This window comes from Ictidomys tridecemlineatus, chromosome 11, assembly GCF_052094955.1.
Source record: "Ictidomys tridecemlineatus isolate mIctTri1 chromosome 11, mIctTri1.hap1, whole genome shotgun sequence".
Taxonomy (NCBI): domain Eukaryota; kingdom Metazoa; phylum Chordata; class Mammalia; order Rodentia; family Sciuridae; genus Ictidomys; species Ictidomys tridecemlineatus.
This window is the reverse complement of record NC_135487.1, coordinates 131,557,619-131,578,309: the sequence shown is the minus strand read 5'-3', so window position 1 is coordinate 131,578,309 and position 20,691 is coordinate 131,557,619. Positions and strand designations below refer to the sequence as shown.

At 38.6% G+C, this 20,691-nt stretch overlaps 1 pseudogene; it reads right to left on the bottom strand.

Annotated features, from left to right (window-relative positions):
- Positions 1-1,896: 1,896 nt before the first annotated feature.
- On the bottom strand, positions 1,897-2,538 carry LOC144367818 (60S ribosome subunit biogenesis protein NIP7 homolog; annotated as a pseudogene).
- Positions 2,539-20,691: the final 18,153 nt, after the last annotated feature.

Sequence of the window (20,691 nt, the reverse complement as noted above, 5' to 3'; positions counted from 1 at the left end):
CAAAGTGTGGGTGCCTCCTGAATCTTGTGCCAAGCCCAGACCTTGGCAGGTCAATTTAGATCCCAACATCCAAATAAGTTTAAAACATCAAAATATGGACAGCTAAATAGAATCCTAATACTTTACAGAAAACAGAAATGAATCTTTTATAACTTTTGACAAGATGGCTCCTGATCTTAAGAGGGAATCAAGCTGGGTTTATCACATCTCCTTAAGCCTTGGAACAAGGAAATCTGTCAATAGGTATTGAATGAACTCATTAGTCTTACTCTCTTTGGTTTATTCTTTTAAATGAACTTTGGGGAAAAATTGCCCCCATCCAGAAAAAAAATATACTAGAAATTTATTTATGTATTTATTTATTTATCTATTATAGTTTAAAGTATTTTATTTTTAGAGATGTCACCTTTGGAATTAAAAGTATTATATTCATTTAAGAAATTGTTTTGTTTTGCAGTACAGGTAGTTTTTAAAACTTCTGGCTCTGCAATATTCTTTGTTATAAAATATTTTAATAATTCTTAAGTAATTTTGGGAAGGTATGAGGAAAGATGAAGGTGCTGAATCATTTCAGGATTTGTAATTAGTGCTTTTTAGTTCAGTCTAGTCAGGTAAGTAAAAGTTTATAAGAGAAATGTTTTATAAAATCAGAGTGATGAAACAAAATTACAACCTGTGATCATCCCATCCAAGAAAGAGAAATATTAAAAAAACATGTAAAATTCAAAACAATATAATCAAATTATACTCGTAAGACCCTATACTTGGGCTGGGGCGGGGGCTCAGTGGTCAGTGGTACAGTGCTCACCTAGCACGTGTGAGGCACTGAGTTCAATTCTCAGCACCACATACAAATAAATAAATAATGGTATTGTGTCCATCTATGACTAAAACAAACAAAAAATTTTTAAACCCTATTTTAGGGCTGTGGCTGTGACTCAAAGGTAGAGTGCTTGCCTAGCATGTGTGAGACACTGGGTTCGATCCTCAGCACCACATAAAGTAAAATAAAGACATGTGTCCACCTATAACTAGAAAAATAAATATTTAAAAAGACCCTATTTAGTAAAAGAAATATGTAATATACATAATATAAAAATAACTCCCCCAAAAATAAATAACTCCTACTATTTTCTCCAATACCTATTATTTGCCAGGCACTATGCCTTGTGCTTTACAATCAGGTTTCCTAACCCTAAAAAACATTCTTTTTTTTTTTTTTTAAAGAGAGAGTGAGAGAGAGAGGGAGAGAGAGAGAATTTTTTTTTTAATATTTATTTTTTAGTTTTCGGCAGACACAACATCTATGTTTGTATGCATGCCAGGCGAGCGGGCTACGCTTGAGCCACATCCCCAGCCCCCTAGAAAACATTCTTAGGCTGATGACCAAAGCTGTTTTTTTTTTTTTAGTTTTGAGTTTTTTTTAAAACAGAAAAAAATGAAGCTTACTGGAGCTCAACGACTCGTCCCCGGCCATATAGCTGATAAGTGGCAGAATGGGATTTGAGTCCAAGTTTTTCTTCCATACCACACAGCATTTACTGTATAGCAAAATAGCTGAACTCAATTGCATTTTTTATTTTAGTCAAATTAAATATCAAACCTCAAACATGGTCTACTATTCTTATATAGCAATATCTGTCTTTTGTGGTATTAATAAATAACAAAGAAAATACATTGTGTTCTTACCATGAGTTGGGAAAACAGTATTACCACCAATAACAATAATATGCTATTCTTGTCCTCAGTTCCAATAATTTAGGAGCTGTTACCAGAACAAGAAGCCGTCTGATTCAAACATAATATTTAATCACAAACACAAAGACCTAAAACCCCACTTTGGAGCCACTTTGGTAGAGGAAGAATCCAGCCTGCACTTGTCAGTGATGATGAGAATATTAAACCAAGAAGTCCCTGTAGAGGTCACAGTCCTGCAAGTCCACATGATGGTGGCATCTGCATGGACCCAGGAAACACGAGGCCCTTCCACACAGCTGTCACGTTCTTGCGATGACTTTAAGTCAGTGTCTCCTCATGCCGGACCCATGTGTTTGCTTGATGAACAACACCACAATCTCCAAGGGGTCAACTTTCTTGCAGTCTGGTGTCGATTTTGCTGTGGCCAAAGGGGTGTCTGCCCTGTTGTGAGGTGCAGCCCCTCTCCCAGGGGCTGAGAAGGGCTGGCGGGGGCTCCATCAGACCCGGTTTCGACACAGGTCTCCACGCAGGAAGGACTGCTCTGCTCCAGGCTTTAACGTGCTTGGCACTTGGCAGAGGGTGCGAGGTGACCCAGAGCTGTCGTGTGCAAACGGAATTCGGAGGTCTTAGTGAATTTTCCAAAGCAGTGACACCAGCTGGTCCCCAGAGATATAGTCAGCCAGCCTCAAACTCTTCTCCATCACCTAGTGCCCGTGGCCCTGGTGCAGCCTGGAACAGCGGGTGCCAACCAGCCTCCCTCCGGCTGCTGAGGACTCTCCTGACACATCTGGCTGACTTCTCTAACAGGGCCCCGCTCTCCTCCTCAGTCAAAGGCCGCATTTTCCCACTGGGTCTTCCAGCCCCAGTAGCAGAAAGGGAAGTGGGGGGCTGGTGGCTCCTGCAGCCCCAAAGCCAGCCTCTCTAGGCCCACCCTGCACTAGTTCCCTACACTGGGAGTTCAGATGGGAATCGTACAAAATTTTTAAATTTTGATTCAGGAAACACTGAAATCTTTATAAAAATCTCTACACTTTCCACCTAAAACTGAGTATGTCTCTCCTTTATCTAATGGTGAAAAAACAAGGGTACATAAATTAAAGGCTGTTCTAATTTTTTTTCTCTCTGGTAATAATTTGATAGTTTGGGTTGTATATATATACCTACGATTTTTATTGATATAGTGAACAGAATATTTTTTCCTTTATTTTCTACTAATTATTGCCATAATTTGTGTTTTTACTGAACTCTTTTTTTAATATTTATTTATTTTAGTTTTCAGTGGACACAACATCTTTATTTTATTTTTATGTGGTGCTGAGGATCGAACCCAGCGACCCGTGTATGCCAGGTGAGCGCGCTACCACTTGAGCCACATCCCCAGCCCTGAACTCTTTTTAATTAATTTAAGTAGCTATGCATACAGATTCCATCATCTACATTTTCCCAAAGAATTTAAACCACTTATTTATTTATTATCTTACTGCATTAGTAAACAAAGTATAGTAACCCGCCCAGAGATTAATCTTTTATTTACAATAAACAACCAGGAAGCCAACCTGCTCCAAGTCAGACTTGCCAGAAGCCAAGTTGCTATCTCTAGTGACAATCCAGGAAGCCAAACAATAACCTCTGTCACAACTGGCCCCAAATGGCCAGGACCTGAGTATAATCAGATGGCTTCCCTAATGTTGATCTGGGCTTCCAACATGGAACCAACCAGAGAAAGTCAACATCCTGCAGATTACACGAGGCCCACTTCAGGCAGCCCCCAGGAGAACCCTCCGGAAGCTTGCCTTCTACCCCATGCCTGTGCCTGACAAAACCGGGGGTTAGCAGGGTGGTGGGACTTGAAGGGCAGACCAGGAAGATCCCAACTTCAAGGACAGCCTCAGGAATTCAGTGAGCCCCTGTCCCAAAATAAAGAATAAGTAGGTCTGGGGACTTGGCTCCGTGGTAAATCCCCACCAAAACAAACAACCAACCAACCACCAAAAAACCCACCAGGGGTTGCTGCTTCTCTCATTTGCCTGTTCTCATTTGATTGGTCTTCATTTATCCACACAAGCAACGGCAAGCTTCCTTAATTTTCCTCTCATTTTAATGGAAACTTTTTTTTGCCATTAAGAATGTAGGAGGGGCTGGGGTTGTGGTCAGCGGTAGAGCGCTTGCCTGGCATGTGTGAGGCACTGGGTTCCATCCTCAGCACCACAAAAAAGGAAATCAATTAAATAAAGGTTTACAAAATTCAATAACATTATTTAAAAAGAGAGAGAGAGAGAGAAAGAAAGAAAAAGAATGTAGGAGCCTGGCATGGTGGCACACACCACCCAGCAGCTCGGGAGGCTGAGGCAGGAGTATCTTGAGTTCAAAGCCAACCTCAGCAAAACTAGGCACTGAGCAACTCAGTGAGACCCTGTGTCTAAATAAAACACAAAATAATAGGGCTGGGGATGTGAGCCCCTGGGTGGTTCAATCCTGAGTACCGTGTGTGTGTGTGTGTGTGTGTGTGTGTGTGTGTGTGTGTGTGTGTGTGTGAATGACAAATTTTAAAAATTAAAAATTAAAAAAATTTAGAAAAGAACATAGGAGACGCAGGGCACAGTGGCACACACCTATGATCCCAGAGGCTAATCTTAGTTTTAGATAGATTAATCTTAGATAGTATTCAGTATTAATTATATTTTATTCATCATAGGATTTTTAAAAATTTTTTTAGATGTTGATGGTTCTTTATCTTACTCATTTATATATTTGCAGTGCCTTACACATGCTAAGCAAGCACTCTACCACCGAGCCACACCCAGCCTCTTCATTGGATGTTTTATTTTCAGATTGAGAGAGCATCTTTTAGAAACTAAAACAGATTAACCACAACATTATCAGTTATTTATAATTACAAAGCAATGAAAAATAGATGTCTCGGCCAGGCGGTAGTGCAGGCTTGTAACCCCATGGCTGGGGAGGCTGAGGCAGGAGGATTGCAAGTTCAAAGCCAGCCTCAGCAACAGCGAGGCACCAAGCAACTCAGTGAGACCCTGACTCTAAATAAAACACAAAATAGGGCTGGGGATGTGGCTTAGTGGTCGAGTGCCCTGAGTACAATCACTGGTCCACCCCCCACCCCACCCCACCCCGCAAAAAATAGATGTCTCGCTACGACTAGGAAGGCAAGGGAGCGAGCAACCCTGGAGGTGTGGGCCAGAGGTGTGGGCTGGCTGCGAAATAAAAGCTATGAAAGTTGTACTACAAAATAAACACAGAAAACCAGAAATATATATACATATTTTAAAAGCAGGGGCGGTATATTTTAACAGCAGACCAGATGGGTCCGACTCTAACAAGAAAAAGCCCGCACTTGCCTTATTTACAGCAGTACAGACCAAAGGAAATCCTAGGGAGCTTCTTCAGGAAAACAGCCTAGGAGGGGCCACCAAACAGGTTGTTTGGCGCTTGGCAGGTTACACCCTGGGTTCCATCCTCAGCACCACATAAAAGGAAATAAATTAAATAAAGGTCTCGGCGGTGTTTGAACTTGGAGCTGTGAGCTAGCACAGGGAGCCAGCGTGCTCTGGGCTTTCTTGAACAGGGAATTTCACCCAGAGTTCCCAGAAAAGCAGCCCCCCTGCCTTAACGGCTCTAACAGTGTCCATAGTTGACACAGGACCCCTGACATCTCACCTTCAAAAAAAAAAAAAGCATAACAGCAATGCAGAATTGTGTTTGCTGGTGGCTCTCCATCACCAAAGTAGGGAGATCTCATAAGAAAAACACCAGTTGCAAAAGCTCTGGAAACAACTGACTACAAAAGCAGCTCTTAAGCGTGTGCCCCCTATTGGTGGGCTGAAGCCTGGTGATGTGCATAGAGCTTACTCACAAACTTCCCCTCTATGGGACCAACCCAAGTGCCCTTCAACAGACGAATGGGTAAAGAAAATGTGGTACACATACATAAAGGAATATTACTCAGATATAAAGAAGAATGAAATTACGGCATTTGCTATCGTGTTAAGTGAAATAAGACAATCCCTCCAAAAGTCCAAATGTTCTCTCCGATATGCAGATGCTGACTCACAATAGGGGGTGGGGTGGGGGGAGTAGATGTTCACCAGATTGGGCAGGGGGAATGGGGGGAGAGAGGGAGTGTGGGAATGAGAAAGACAGTAGAATGAATCTGGCATAACTTTCCTATGTTCATATGTTAATACACAACTAGCGTGACTCCACATACGTACAACATCAAGAATGGAAAGTCGTTATGCTCCATGTATGTATGATATGTCAAATACTTTTATTGTCATGGAAAACTAAAAAGAACAAATTTTTTTTAAAAAAAGATCTGAAGGAGAGAGGGAGTGTGGGAATGAGAAAGACAGTAGAATGAATCTGGCATAACTTTCCTATGTTCATATGTTAATACACAACTAGCGTGACTCCACATACGTACAACATCAAGAATGGAAAGTCGTTATGCTCCATGTATGTATGATATGTCAAATACTTTTATTGTCATGGAAAACTAAAAAGAACAAATTTTTTTTAAAAAAAGATCTGAAAAAAAGAAAAAGAAACCATGTGAGACTTCAAAACAGCTCCTGGTGCTTTGCAGGAAGCAAGTGAGGCCTAACTGGCTGGACTTTTTGGAGCACCAACACGGTGCTGTCCCCGCCAAACTTGTAACAATATGGCAAAGACATTCACCAACACATTGTATGCATGGAGAATGTTTAAGGAGCTACTGTTTCAGCCAGGTGCAGAGCTCCAGAGGCTGAGACAGGAGGATCCCAAGTTCAAAGCCAACTTCAGCAAAACCTAGGTACTAAGCAACTCAGTGAGACCCTGTCTTTAAATAAAATACAAAATAGGGCTGGGGATGTGGCTCAGGGGTCGAGTGCCCCTGAGTTCAATACGGGGTATAAAAAAAAAAAAAAAAAAAGAGGCAGCAGCAGCTACTGTTTCATTCCCCACACTCCCCCAATTTCTCTTCTTCGTATTACTGGTATTTATGAATGTTAGCTATATCTTTCTCCCATGGGGTTCAAAGGCACCTAAGTATGTGACTAAGAGTGGAAGAGAAAGAAATCAGGTATTATGTTTGTTCCCATTTTAACTTGTATGTGAATTTTTTATATAAACTCAGAACATTAATTCAAGTCAGAATGTTTTAGTGAGCGGGCATGGTGGGCACGCCTGCGATCCCAGCAGCTGGGGGGCTGAGGCAGAAGGATCCGGAGTTCAGAGACAAAAGAGCTTCAGTAACTTAGCAAGATCCTAAGCAACTCAGTGAGACTCTGTCTCTAAATAGAATATAAAAAAGGGCTGAGGGTGTGGCTCAGTAGTTAAGAGCTCCTGGGTTCAATCCCTAGTTTAAAAAAAAAAAAAGTCTGAGTGAATAAGTCTTAGTATTTCGCTGTAATACCAATTATAAATAAACCTGTAAAAAAAAATTTCTGGACAATACTAGATATAAGGTTTTGTTTTGTTTGTTTGTTGTGTGTGAGGATCAAAACCAGGGCCTCATGCGTGCTAAGTAAACCCTCTAACACTGAGCCACATCTGTAGCCCAGATTTTCTTAGAACTGATAAATTCCTGAATAACAGCAACTAAGTGATGTTTATACCCATTCAGTGTTCTCTTCTAATAGAGTTATTTTATATACAAGCACATATTTTTTTTTAAGAGAGAGTGAGAGAGGAGAGAGAGAGAGAGAGAGAATTTTTTTTAATATTTATTTTTTTTAGTTCTCAGCGGACACAACATCTTTGTTGGTATGTGGTGCTGAGGCTCGAACCCCGGGCTGCACGCATGGCAGACGAGCGCGCTACCGCTTGAGCCACATCCCCAGCCCCTACAAGCACATATTTTTAATGTCTGCCTTCTGTGCTGTTCCTAGAAGTTTGCTACTAAAATACATTAAATTATAAAAAAAAAATTCAAACATATTCTGAAGTAAAAATACATCTATCAGCAAATCCTCACTTTCATTAAATGGAAAACTATTATTTTAAGCATTGTCATTATTGGAAAATTCTCTACTTATAGAGAACTATAGCAATAAAGCTAGAGAAAGTAGAGAAAATTTAGCCAAAATCTATATCCAAGAGACCAGCAAATATAACTTGTTGTTTTGTTTTGTTTTGTTTTTATTGTTATTGTTTTGGATTGAACCCAGGGCCTTGTGCATGCAAGGAAAGCACTCTACGGACTGAGCTATAGCCCCAGCCCATAACTTGTTCTCTAGTACAGTTGGCCTGCCACACCCACAGTTCCAAAATCCATGGATCCAACTAACCATGGATAGAAAATATTTGAAAAAAATAAACTGTGGCTGTAGTGAACATGTACAGACCTTTTTTCTTGTCATTATGCATTATGCACGCAACAGTTCAGTATAACAACTATTTACCTACCATTTACACTGTATTAGATGTTACAAGTGATCTGGAGCAGTGCCAATTATAATCCCACAGTCCACAGTTCCAAAAGCAGTAACCCCCAAAAGATCAAAATACCTAAATTCTAAAATCCCTAAGAATCAAAATCACAAAAATAATAATCCCAAAAGATTAAAATTCCAAATGTTGAAGTCTTTTTTTAATATTTATTTTTTAGTTGTAGTTGGACACAATACCCTTATTTTATTTATTTATTGTATGTGATGCTGAGGATCAAACCCAGGGCCTCGCACGTGTGAGGCGAGAGCTCTACCACTAGCCATAACCCCAGCCCATAAATGCTGAAATCTTGAAAACAGAAATCCACAATTCCCATTAAATATATATATATATATATATATATATATATATATACATATATTATCCAAAGTACATGTATGAAGACACGAATTGGTGTGAATATTCTTTGCATACAACCAGAGATATGAAAAATTGTGCTCTATATGTGTAGCATTCTGCTGTCATATAAATGAAAAAAAAAATTAAAAAACCATCTATAAAGGGTAGAAAGCCCAATTCTAAAGGAAGAATTAGTGCAACTTTGGTTGTTTGTAACATAGTTGCCAAATTATTCAACCCTATACTACTTCTGCCCCTCTACAAAATACCCTCTATGGGAAAAATAAGGATTTTTTTTTTTTACCCAGTACTGAGGATTAGACCCAGGGCCTCACACATGCTACCCCAGGCCTCTTTCTTTGAGACAGGATCTCACCACACTGCCCAGGCTGGCCTGGAACTTGTAATCCTCTTGCCTCCACCACCCCCCCCTAAGAAGCTGAGATTCCAGGTATGTACCACTCACTGTACCTGGCTAGAAAATAAAAACTTAAAACAAATTATTTTTGACAAGCTCATAAACCTTCTGAACTCTGATATAGAGGTTCCTCCAGTGTCACAAAACACTTAAATGGTGAACTATTCTTGGTTAGGGATTTGGAAAATCCATGCAAAGAAGGCAGACTTCTTATATTTACAAGTAAATCTAACAGAAAAACTAGCGCATGCTTCATTTGATTATTAATGGATGACCCTTTCAAAACCGTTCCTTTTTAAAAATCAGACATATATAACTCATGACCCTATTGGATCCAAAAAATTCTAGAGTTTATCTGCTTGTTTATGTATTAATGACTAGAAAAAGTAGTCATTTATAAATGCTTATTTAGAGATTTGGTAGATTTGCAGAAGAAAATGGATTTCAATCAAATCCTTAAACAATAACAACAGTTTTGGAATTAGGTGTGATCAGGGCTTCTAAAAGTGAATTACAAGAGTTAAAACTAAACTACAAGTTTATTTTTTTCCCATTCAGTCCAATGCATTTGGCAGAACATTTAGGTGAGTGGACGGGCCATACAATATGGCAACCTTTGTACATTTATAATAAGTCAATAAAAATTTTTTTCTAATGTTTATTGAGGTGAAAATTCTATATACCCTGATTCAATCATTACACATTGTATACATGAATCAGATTATCAGACCATACCCATAAATATGTACAATTGAAATGATAATTTAAAATTTTCAGTTTAAAAATGCATCATTTGTCTGCATTAGCATACATCCCAACTGATGAAATTCCAGGAACTCCTAATGAATTAAAGTCTCATTTGCCTAAAGAAGCCAGTGAACTTACTGACTGGGTCAAAAATAATTATGTGCACAGTAGGATAAAAAGACACTTACAAAAAAGAGTCGCTCTTCAATCACCAGAATTGTTTCCACCAAATCTGTGGTCTGTATATCAATGTATGCAGAATGGATTTCCAGGTTCCCAAAATAACACAGAAGCACAGCACAGAAGAAAAAAAATTAACAGTGAATGCTTGTATCATCATGTATCAAATAATAGAAAGATTAAAAAGAGCAGCACCATGTAGAAAATAGAATGTGAAGGGCTGGGTCGTAGCTCAGGATAAAGTACTTGCTTAGCATGGTGAGGCTCTGGGTTCAATTCTCAGCACCACATAAAAGCAAATATATTAAGGTTAAAAAATGACCATTTTTGAAAAAAAAAAGAAAGAAAGAAAATAAATATGAACATCTCTAAGGACAGCCATGCCCTAAAAAATAATTTTAAAAATAAAGCATTATTCTTCCCGATGCAAGACTTCAAAATATAGTTAATGATCATGAAAGTCACCCAGTTCCTAGGGACTACTTTTGTGCAATTACCCATGATCTGTCCCTATAATATACTTTTTCATGTGTAAAATTTTCTTTTTAAATCTGGCACAGTGGCACATGCTTGTAATCCCAGCGGCTCAGGAGGCTGAGGCAGGAGGATCACGAATTTGAAGCCAGCCTCAGCAAATTAGTGAGACCCTGTCTCTAAATAAAAATACAAAAAAGGGCTGGGGACACGGCTCAGTGGTTAAGCACCCCTAGATTCAATCTCTAGAAGCAAAAATAAAAATAAATAAATAAATATTTCCTTTTAGTTGTTTAGTTTGGGTTTTTCCTCTTCTAATTTTTTCCCCATTTTAAATTGTCAACTCCTTTTTTTTTTAACAAGTCACCATCCTATGTATTTTGTTTTCGCATCATTTCCAATGCTGGAGGTATAAATTATGTAGACTTTTAGAGAGTTCTAATTTATTTCATGCATTTTTTTCACATTCAACTGTGAATATGCATTATCACAACATTGGCTTTGTATGTAAACACTGTATGTACACAAAAATTCTGAAATGGTCACAATAAATAAAGAGATGTCCTTTCTTTCCATCTGTATTTGCAAATTATAAAACTTTTTGAGACCTTGGGTCTTTGGGGTTAAGGTAGTAGTGACCCATGAAGTGTTTTTGTTTGTTTGGTCGTTTGCAGTACTAGGGATCTACTACTGAATCACATCCCATCCTATTTTTTATTTTATTTTGATACTGGATCTCACAAAGTTGCTGATGCTGGTCTCAAACTTGCAATCCTCCTGAGTCACTGGGATTACAAGCATAAGCCACTGCATCCCACTCCCATGGGGGTTTTTGATGGATCTCACCAAGAGATTTAAGTTGTCCTTCATGGTATTTCCAACAGATACATACAATTACTAACCATGGTGGCGTGTGTTTATACATTTCACTTTTTTTTCTTTTTTTTTGTATTTTATTTAGAGACAGAGTCTCACTGGGTTACTTAGCTCACTTTTGCTGAGGCTGGCTTTGAACTCACGATCCTCCTGCCTCAGGCTTCTGAGCCACTAGGATTACATTTCACTTTTAAAAAATAAATATATTGTTTAGTTGTAGATGGACATAATATCTTTATTTCATTTTATTTATTTATTTTTATGTGGTGCTGAGGATCAGACCCAGTGCCTCACACATTCGAGGTAAAAACTCTACCAATGAGCCACAACCCCAGCCCAACTTTGGGGGTTTTAAACTTGAGGAATTCTGATCTTTTGGAATTTCAACATTCAGAATTATGGCATTTGAGATTGTGTACTTCCATATTATAAGCCCAAATTCATAGAAGGATGATATAAAGCATACAGGAGGATGTATACCCATTATATGCAAATACACCATTTTACATAAGGAACTTAAACATCTGCAAATTTTTGTATCATCTGGAGTCCTGGAACCAATCCCTTACTAATTCTAGGGACACTGTACATCACCATGCTTAGCACAGGATTTGACATACAGTAGAGTTCTAATAAATATTTGTTTTGGTTTTAAAAATATTTTTTAGTTATAATGGACACAATATCTTTATTTATTTTTATGTGGTATTGATGATCAAACCCAGTGCCTCACATGTATGAGGCAAGCGCTCTGCCACTGAGCCACAACCCCAGCCCTAATATATATTTGTTGAATGTGTGAATTCACTTAAAAATTTGTGTGTGTGTGTGTGTGTGTGTGTGTGGTGCTCGGGATTGAATCTAGTGCCTTGGGCAAGCACTCTACCAACTGAGCTATATCCCAAGCCCACATTTAAAATTAGTAAAATATAATGTAGTATTTAATAAACCAAGCAGAGACTGATTATTAAGCAGGGATACTCATTTGATATGTGTCTTATACTTCAACAGGAAAAGAAAATTGGAAGAGAGACAAATTATGGAATGACTACCCAATTATCTGACAGTTCTCTTTCTCAAAGCCCCAAAACATGCCAGATAAAATGCTTCTTAGTATTTTTAAAATTCCAATATATAGAGAGCTTATTCAGACTGATGTCAAAACTGACCCAACTTGTTTCTTTCATTTGTGAAGCTGGCAAATGTTTATTTTTGATTAAAAAACAAAGAAAGAAAACAAAAGTAAAATTAAAAGAGTAATTAATTAATTAATTAATTCTTGCTGGGCACACTAGTACATGCCTATAATCCCAGTGGCTCAAGAGGCTGAGGCAGGAGGATTGCAAGTTTAAAGCCAGCCTCAGCAATTTAGCAAGTCCTTGAGCAACTTAGTGAGACCTTGTCTCAAAATAAAAAACAAAAAGGGCTGAGTGTGGAGATACACACACACACACACATACACACACACTTAAGACTAATTCTGCATTTTCAGGCTATATACACTTGGAAGGATGAATCACATTTCTTTTAAGTTGTATATATTTTCAGAATCACAAATAAAATCAAAATTGCAGAATACACTTTACCTATAAAAACATAAGTCTCCAAAGAAAAAGCTTTTCTTTCTTTAGGGATATAGCTCAGTGGCAGAGCACTTTCCCAGTACACATGAGGCTCTGGGTTCAATCCTCAGCATCAGATTTAAAAAAAAAAAAAAAAAAAAGTTATCTTTATTTTTTAAACTTGGCAGCTATTTAATATTTCAGTAATATGCACATTCGGAAATGCACACTGTAGTTTTTACTTGTATTTTTCCCTAAAATGATTGTACTTACAAGTATATTCTGGTTTTGGCACATATATACTAATTCCACTTACTTCCTGGGAATTGTGAGCATTCCCAATGAGATGAAAACATTCTCTCATTGAAGATAATGTTGTGTGACATTTAAAGGAAGTTCACCACATTCTTTCACAGTTTCATTTGCATGGATGACAATTTAGTGTTTCTTGGAAAATGGTATTTAAATTCCATAATTTCTGAAAATACAATATTATTTAACAATGACTAGAGACAGAACCTAAGACTTCTCAGCAAAAGGACTAGTACACATATAATAATGTACGATTTTAACACCAAACTATTCCTGTATTAAATAATAGTACATATATGTTTTACAGATTAGATTACTACTCATTTAAATTTTAAGTTAGGCCCTGACTTCCTTAGTAAGACTCCTATCGCGCAAGAAATAAAATCAAGAATCAATAAATGGGATGGATTCAAACTAAAAAGCTTCTTCTCAGCAAAAGAAACAATCAGTGAGGTGAATAGAGAGCTTACAGAATGGGAGCAAATTTTTACCACCTGCACATCAGATAGAGCACTAATCTCTAGGATATTTAAAATTTAAATGAGTATTAATATAAATCTTAACACTAAAAAAATATAACCCAATCAATAATCGTGGTATTAATGATACTAACATTTTAAGTAATTAGATATAAGAAAAATGTCATACATGTGTCTAATTACTTAAAATTCTTAAGTAAAATATATACATAAGAATTTAATATATGATAGGGCTGGGGTTGAGGCTCAGTGGTAGAGTGCTCACCTAGCGCATGTGAGGCACTAGGTTCAATCCTCAGCACCACATAAAATAAATAAATAAAATAAAGATATTGTGTCCATCTACAACTCAAAACATATTTTTTTAAAAAGAATTTAATATATGATGAAACTTTTTTCATCATGGGGCTGGGGTTGTAGCTCAGTGCCAGAGCGCTTGCCTCGCATGTGTGAGGCACTGGGTTCGATTTTCATATCAATATCAATAAAGAAATATCAATAAAGAAAATAAAGGTCCATTGACAACTAAAAATATTTTTTAAAAAATCATGAATCATTGGCAAAGGCATAGATTATTCAATAAATAGTATTGAGATAACTAAAAATTTGGGGTTATGCAAAGACAAAAAGGATTATGCAAAGGATCATCCTTGTGGATCTCCCCAGGTGTCCCCAGAGTAAGTGGGTGGTATCCAGAGGCATCCAATTGCTGCTTCTCCCAGAGTCTACAAGTGCTGAACAGTTGGTCTTCCCAGACATTCTCTAAAAAACCAGGCACCAAACTGGGGATAGTCATGCACACGTGTAATCCCAGCAGCTCAAGATTCTGAGGTAGGAGGATTGCAAGTTCAAGGCCAGCCTCAGCAATTTAGTGAGGCCTCAACAACTTAGTGAGACCCTGTCTCAAAAGAAAAATAAAAAGGGCTGAGGATGTAGATCAGTGATAAAGTACCCCTGGGTTCAATCCCTAGTACCAAAAAAGAGAGAAAAAAATAATAAAAGAACTGGGCATTATGGCATACTCCTATAATCCCAGCTGCTCCAGAAACTGAAGCAGGAAGATCCCCAAATTCAAGGTCAACCTAGGCAAATTAGCAAGATTCTGTCTCAAAATAAATTAAAAAGAGCTGAGAGGGCTGGGGATGTGGCTCAGCGGTAGCGCACTTGCCTGGCATGCCTGCGGCCCGGGTTCAATCCTCAGCACCACATACCAACAAAGATGTTGTGTCCGCCGAGAACTAAAAAATAAATATTAAAAATTCTCTCTCTCTCTCTCTCTCTCTCTCTCTCTCTCTCTCTCTCTCTCTCTCTTCTCTCACTCTCTCTTAAAAAAAAAAATAAAAAGAGCTGAGAATGGATCTCATTGGTAGATCACTCGCCCAGCATTTGCAAGACCCTAGGTTCAATTTCAGTATGGGAGAAAAGAAAAAGAGCTGGCACCCAAATTCAGTTACACTTTCAGGGTCACTCCCATGTTTGACCACAGAGCACCCTTGTGTGCTCAAGCAAGAACATTTCTCTTTGGAATGGTAAACATGGGCCCTGTGCATCCTTCAGAACCTTCTATTTATGAATCCTGTTTAAGCCACAGAGTGTTTGCAGCTGCTTGCTTGGGCCCTTTGCTTGAGGAAATGGACTTAAACCCTGACCTTACATTATGCACCAAAATTAATTCTAGATAGTTAGCAAGTTAATAAAAGTAAATCACAACAGTAAAAGCAAAATTAAATAACCTTCAAATCTCTGGAATGTGTTACAAAATCCCGGGCTTCATAAGAATATGACAAATCTCAAATAAAAAATATTAATCAAGTCACAAAATACTTTTTAAATTTATTTAATGATTTGTTGCTGGTGTTTGAACCCAGGGCCTTGTGCATACTAAGCAGGTTCTTTACTACTGAGCTACACCTTTAGCCTTTCATAAATATTTTAAGTTTTCAAATAATCAAAATAAAAAGACAGGCTTCTCCCTGCTTCTCTCTCTCCAGAGGTTCTGACAGTTCTTACATCTCTGGATACTCAGCTCGGCACTGGCTGCCATCATAGGCCACCATCCTGTGCTCATGTTCAGCCAAAATACAAAGCATGAATCTGGAAGAAAAGTTCAATCTAGAAACATCAATGCTGCTAAGACTATTGCAGATATCATCCAAACAGGTTTGGGACCCAAGTCCATGACGAAGATGCTTTGGCTTGCAACATCACCATGGGTGCTGTCAAGACTGTACGGTTGGAAGAAAAGGTCAAAAGGAGATTGACACCAAGAAATATATAAGAGTGGAAAAGATACCTGGGGGCATCACTGAAGACCCATGTGTTACATGGAGTCATGATTAACAAAGATGTGACCCATCTATATTACAGCATATCAAGATGGCATTATATCAAGAACCTATAAAATATAAAATAAATAAGGTAAAAGTATTATGTCCATCTATAACTAAAAAAATATTTTTAAAAAGACAAAGAATAGATTAGAAGAAACATTTTCATCTACCTTAACAAAGGATTAATTACCATTATTACATTAAAAATCATACATTTTCAAAATTAAGCCATAAAAGCCCACTGACAAAGGTTTTATAAATAATCAACAAAAATGAACATGCAACCTATTGGTTGCATTCAAAGAAAAGCAAGTGAAAGCAGGAAAGTACCTTTGAAACCATTTTTTACCCACTCTTTCTTTCTTTCTTTTTTTTTTTTTTTTTTTTTTTTTTTTTTTTTGTCAAACTAGGGGTTGAGCCCAGGGGCTCTTTACCACTTAGTTACATCCCCAGCCTTTTTTATTTTTTATTTTGAGATAGGGTCTTACTAAATTGCTTAGGGTCTAAGATGTGGAGGCTGGCTTCAAACCTGTAATTCTTTTGCCTCAGCCCCCACAGCAAGACACTGGGGTTACAGGCACGGGCCACCATGCCTGTCCAGCTTTTCTCTTCCATTTAAGATAGCTTTCTTAGCCTCACTTGGCCTCTACTTCCCTAACTTCTGTATACTGAAGTGCTTTAGGATTCTGTACTTCTCTTTTCTATCTGTTCCCATTCCCTAAATATTTCAGCCAATGTCATGGCTTAGAAAAACAGTCTTTATAAACGATTCCCAAAATTTATATCACCAGTTTGTGCCAGAAGATCCTCAAATGTATCTCACTCTTTTTTATACATACATATTTTTAGTTGTAGATGGAGACAATATCTTTATTTTGTTTGGTTTGGTTTTCTAATCTGGGGCTGGGATCAAACCCAGATCAGCGCTCTACCGCCAGCCACGGCCCAGCCTGCATCTCTAACTAGGGACCCTTCTGCTCTGCCCACCAGCTACCCCCCCTGATTTCTCCTTCTCAGTTAATGGGAACTCCTCCCCCACCCCCGGGGGTTAAACCTGGGGGCCTCGTGCCACGAGTGTCCCACCTCCAAGTGACACCGCAGCTCCCAGGCCCCGGACCCTGACACCATCCTGGATTCCTCTCTTTCTCCCATATGCCACCTCTGGTCAGTCAGCAATTCCCATGGGCTCCACGTCCAATTCACACCCACCCCACCACCACCACCACCAGGAACCAAGCCGCCATCACCTCTCGCCTGGATTTTTGTAATCACCTCCTAAAAGATGTCCTGGCTTCCACTTCCTCGGTTCCCAGGAGAATAACCCCAGTGAACCTGTAAAGCCTAAAACATTCTCACTCCTCGGTTCAACTCTCCAAAATCTCCAATTCTTATTCAGAGTAAAATCTGAAGAACTTTCAAGTCCTGCCTAGTTTACCTCCTTCTGTCTCCCTCCACCCTGGTATCCATGACCTTGCCAATTATAACCCTCTCACTCCTTTTGTTGCCACATGACCTTGATGTCCTTCCAATATACCAGTCATGCTCCTGTGGCAGAGCATTTACACTTGATGTGGTACATCTGGAATGTTCCCACCAAGACATCCATGTGACTAATGTTCCCATTTCCACTGGGTCTTCACTAAAAATTCACCTTTACTTTTCCTCCTCTTCTTCCTTTCATGAAAAATTCAAGGAATATTAGGTGGAACAGAAATAAGGCCAACTAGCCCACAGGGAATGTCAGAGCCTAAGCAGGATAAGGAGGGACAATACAGAAGGAGAAGTGGCAAGGGATGTCAGAGACTCAGCAAGGGGAGAAGGCTGTGTTGTCAGGGTGTGGACCCCAAAGTGGGGTCAGAGGGTGTCCAGGCAGGGGAAGCATAGCAGTAGAAGAGATTGATGATATGCAAATAAGTAAATAAATTCAAAATAAAGGCATCTAGAGCCAGGTACTTTTAATCCTAGTGATCTGGGAGACTGAGGCTGGAGGATAGAAAGTTCAAGGGCATCCTCAAGGACTCAGCAAGACAATGTTGCAAAATAGAATAAAATGCTTAGGGATGTAGCTCAATGATTGAGTCCCCCTGGGTTCAATCAATAACAATAATAGCAGTTAGATGTCTTACTGTCAAGAGTAGAGAGGCACAAATAAGAAAGAGATAAAACCAGAATGGACCCTGAGTTGTTGGATTGAAATTGAAATGTACTCATGATTTTCAATTGTATTTAGAATATGTATTTAACATGTGGATATATGTGTATAAACTGGGCCCAGTAGCACAAGCCTATAATCCCAGCAGCTCAGGAGGTTGAGGCAGGAGGATTGCAAGTTCAAAGCCAGCCTCAGCAACTTAGTGAGCCCCTAAGCAATTTAGTGAGACCCTGTCTCAAAATAAAACATAAGGGCTGGGGTTGCAGCTCAGTGACAGAGCAATTACCTAGTACATCTGGGGCACTGGTTTGATCCTCAGTACATCATAAAAAATAATAATAATAAATTAAAATAAAGGTATTTGTTGGGAGCTGTGTATGAACTATGGATTTTGTTTGAGCCATTAAGTCGAAGAAGTTGTTTTTCTGGGAACTGGGTGAAATTCCAGGAGAATTCCATGATCTGGGAGAAAGCCCAGATCATGCTGATGCCCTGCCTTAGCTCACAGCCCCAGCATCAAACACAGCCTCCCAAAATTTGGGCCAAGCACCAGACAACCTGTTTACCTCAATAACCTGCCACACTGAAACCTTGGATATACTTTCCCTTAAAGAAAGGACTGGGGCCTTTTTCAGTGGTCCCGTTCCAGTTCCTGTCAGGGCTGGAAAACCTACCAGGTGCCCCCCTTTTTAACTAACTTCTGTCTTTAGCTTTTATACCTTGTTGATTATTTTCAGAATTTTTATTTTCCCAGGCGGCTCACACCTCCAGGCAGGAATCTGCTCTACCGGGGTGCTGGTAACCCCAGCAGCAGGTATTGGGTCCATCTATAAGTTAAAATTTTTTAAAAAGAAAACAATTATATATATATATATATATACAGTATACATATTTATACATGCATATGTATATGTATTTATAATATATATATATATGTTTATATATATGGCTGGAGATGTGGGAAAGTGGCTAAGTACCCCTGGGTTCAATCCTGGGTACAAAAAAAAAAAAATTTATACACACACACACACACACACACACTAATGAGTATACACACATGTTCTCTGACCTTTGAGAAGAACTGGAAGGAGTAACATGGAAGAGCAATGAGCATAACTAGCACTTACAAAGTGGCTTCTCTAGGGCTCCTTGGAGAAATGGCTGATTCCAGTGTTGGGCAGGAAAGTAGACTATTTTTTTTTTTTACTATTATAATAAACCTAAGATATCTTATGTGCCAGAAAGCATGGAAGTACTCAAAGACTGATAGGGACATATGAAATAGACACAGGCATTTATCTTAAACTGTCCACTGGAAAAACCTGAGACACCACTCAACTGGTTCAACTGGAAAAACATGATACTAATTTAATGTTGGCATGCAGGTCTGCGGTCCCACCTAATAGGGAGGCTGAGGTGGGAGTACTGCAAGTTCAAAACCAGCCTGTGCAACATAGTGAGACCTGTATCAACAAACACACACAATAGAATTCATTGACTAAAACAGAAAATGCTGGTATAGCCCATTGGTAAAATAAGAAATCATGAGCTTATACATCTAGATGTACTCAAAAAAACTGAAATTTTGATGAGGAACATGATCAAACATCTTCCCAGTGCGTACTAAATCACAAAGTGCAGAAGACTACAATAGAGAAACTTGGAAGACAAGGTCTAAATCAAGTGATCCAAGCAAACACTGTCAGTAATGATACAAATCAAAATTATGGCCCTCCCCATAAGATACAATGAGGGGGCTGGGGTTGTGGCTCAGCAGCAGAGTGCTCGTCTAGCACGTGCAAGGCGCTGGGTTCAATCTTCAGCACCACATAAAAATAAATAAAATAAAGGCATTGTGTCCAACTACAACTAAAAAAATATTTTTTAAAAAAAGAAAAAGATACAATGAGAATACAGCATCAATATTCTATGATGTTCCTGCCAAAAATGCATAACCCTTGGTCTAATCACAAAGAAATATTACACAGACCTAAGTTTAAGGACATTCTATGAAATAAGTGGCCTGATCTTCAAAAGTGTCAAGGTCAGAAAATTTGAAGAAATATCAAGAAACTCTTTCAGACTGAAGCAGACTAAAGTGACATGATAACTAAAAGCCACATAATTCAGAACTGAATATTTTTGCTATTAAGAACATTTATTGAAACATACTCTATTGTCATGTATAACTAAAAAGAACAAATTAAAAAAACAACTGTATGGAGCTAGGGCTGTAGCTCAGTGGCAGAGCACCTGCCTAGCACGCATGAGGCACTGGGTTCAATCCTCAGCATCACATAAAAATAAACAAAATAAAGACATTCTGTCCATCTATATATAACTAGGTATAAAGAAAAAAAATTTAAAACCTGTTTGAAGAAAAGAAAGTATGTTAATAGAGGAAAGTGGTTTGCATAGAATCAAAAGAAGCAAGCATTTGGCAAATTAGTCTAGTACTACTGAGGTAAGACATATTTAATACAACAATTAACAAAAACGCTAAAAAGGGTACTCTCCTGTGGACCAGGTCCACCATTCTTGCCAAGTATATAAAATACCCCTTCAGACCAGCAGTACCTTTTACTTTGATTCTGAACTCACCAGAGAAACTGATGATCATTAGCTTGGCTTCTCAGTTACCTTTTCCCAGAAAGGAGATGCACAAGACCTC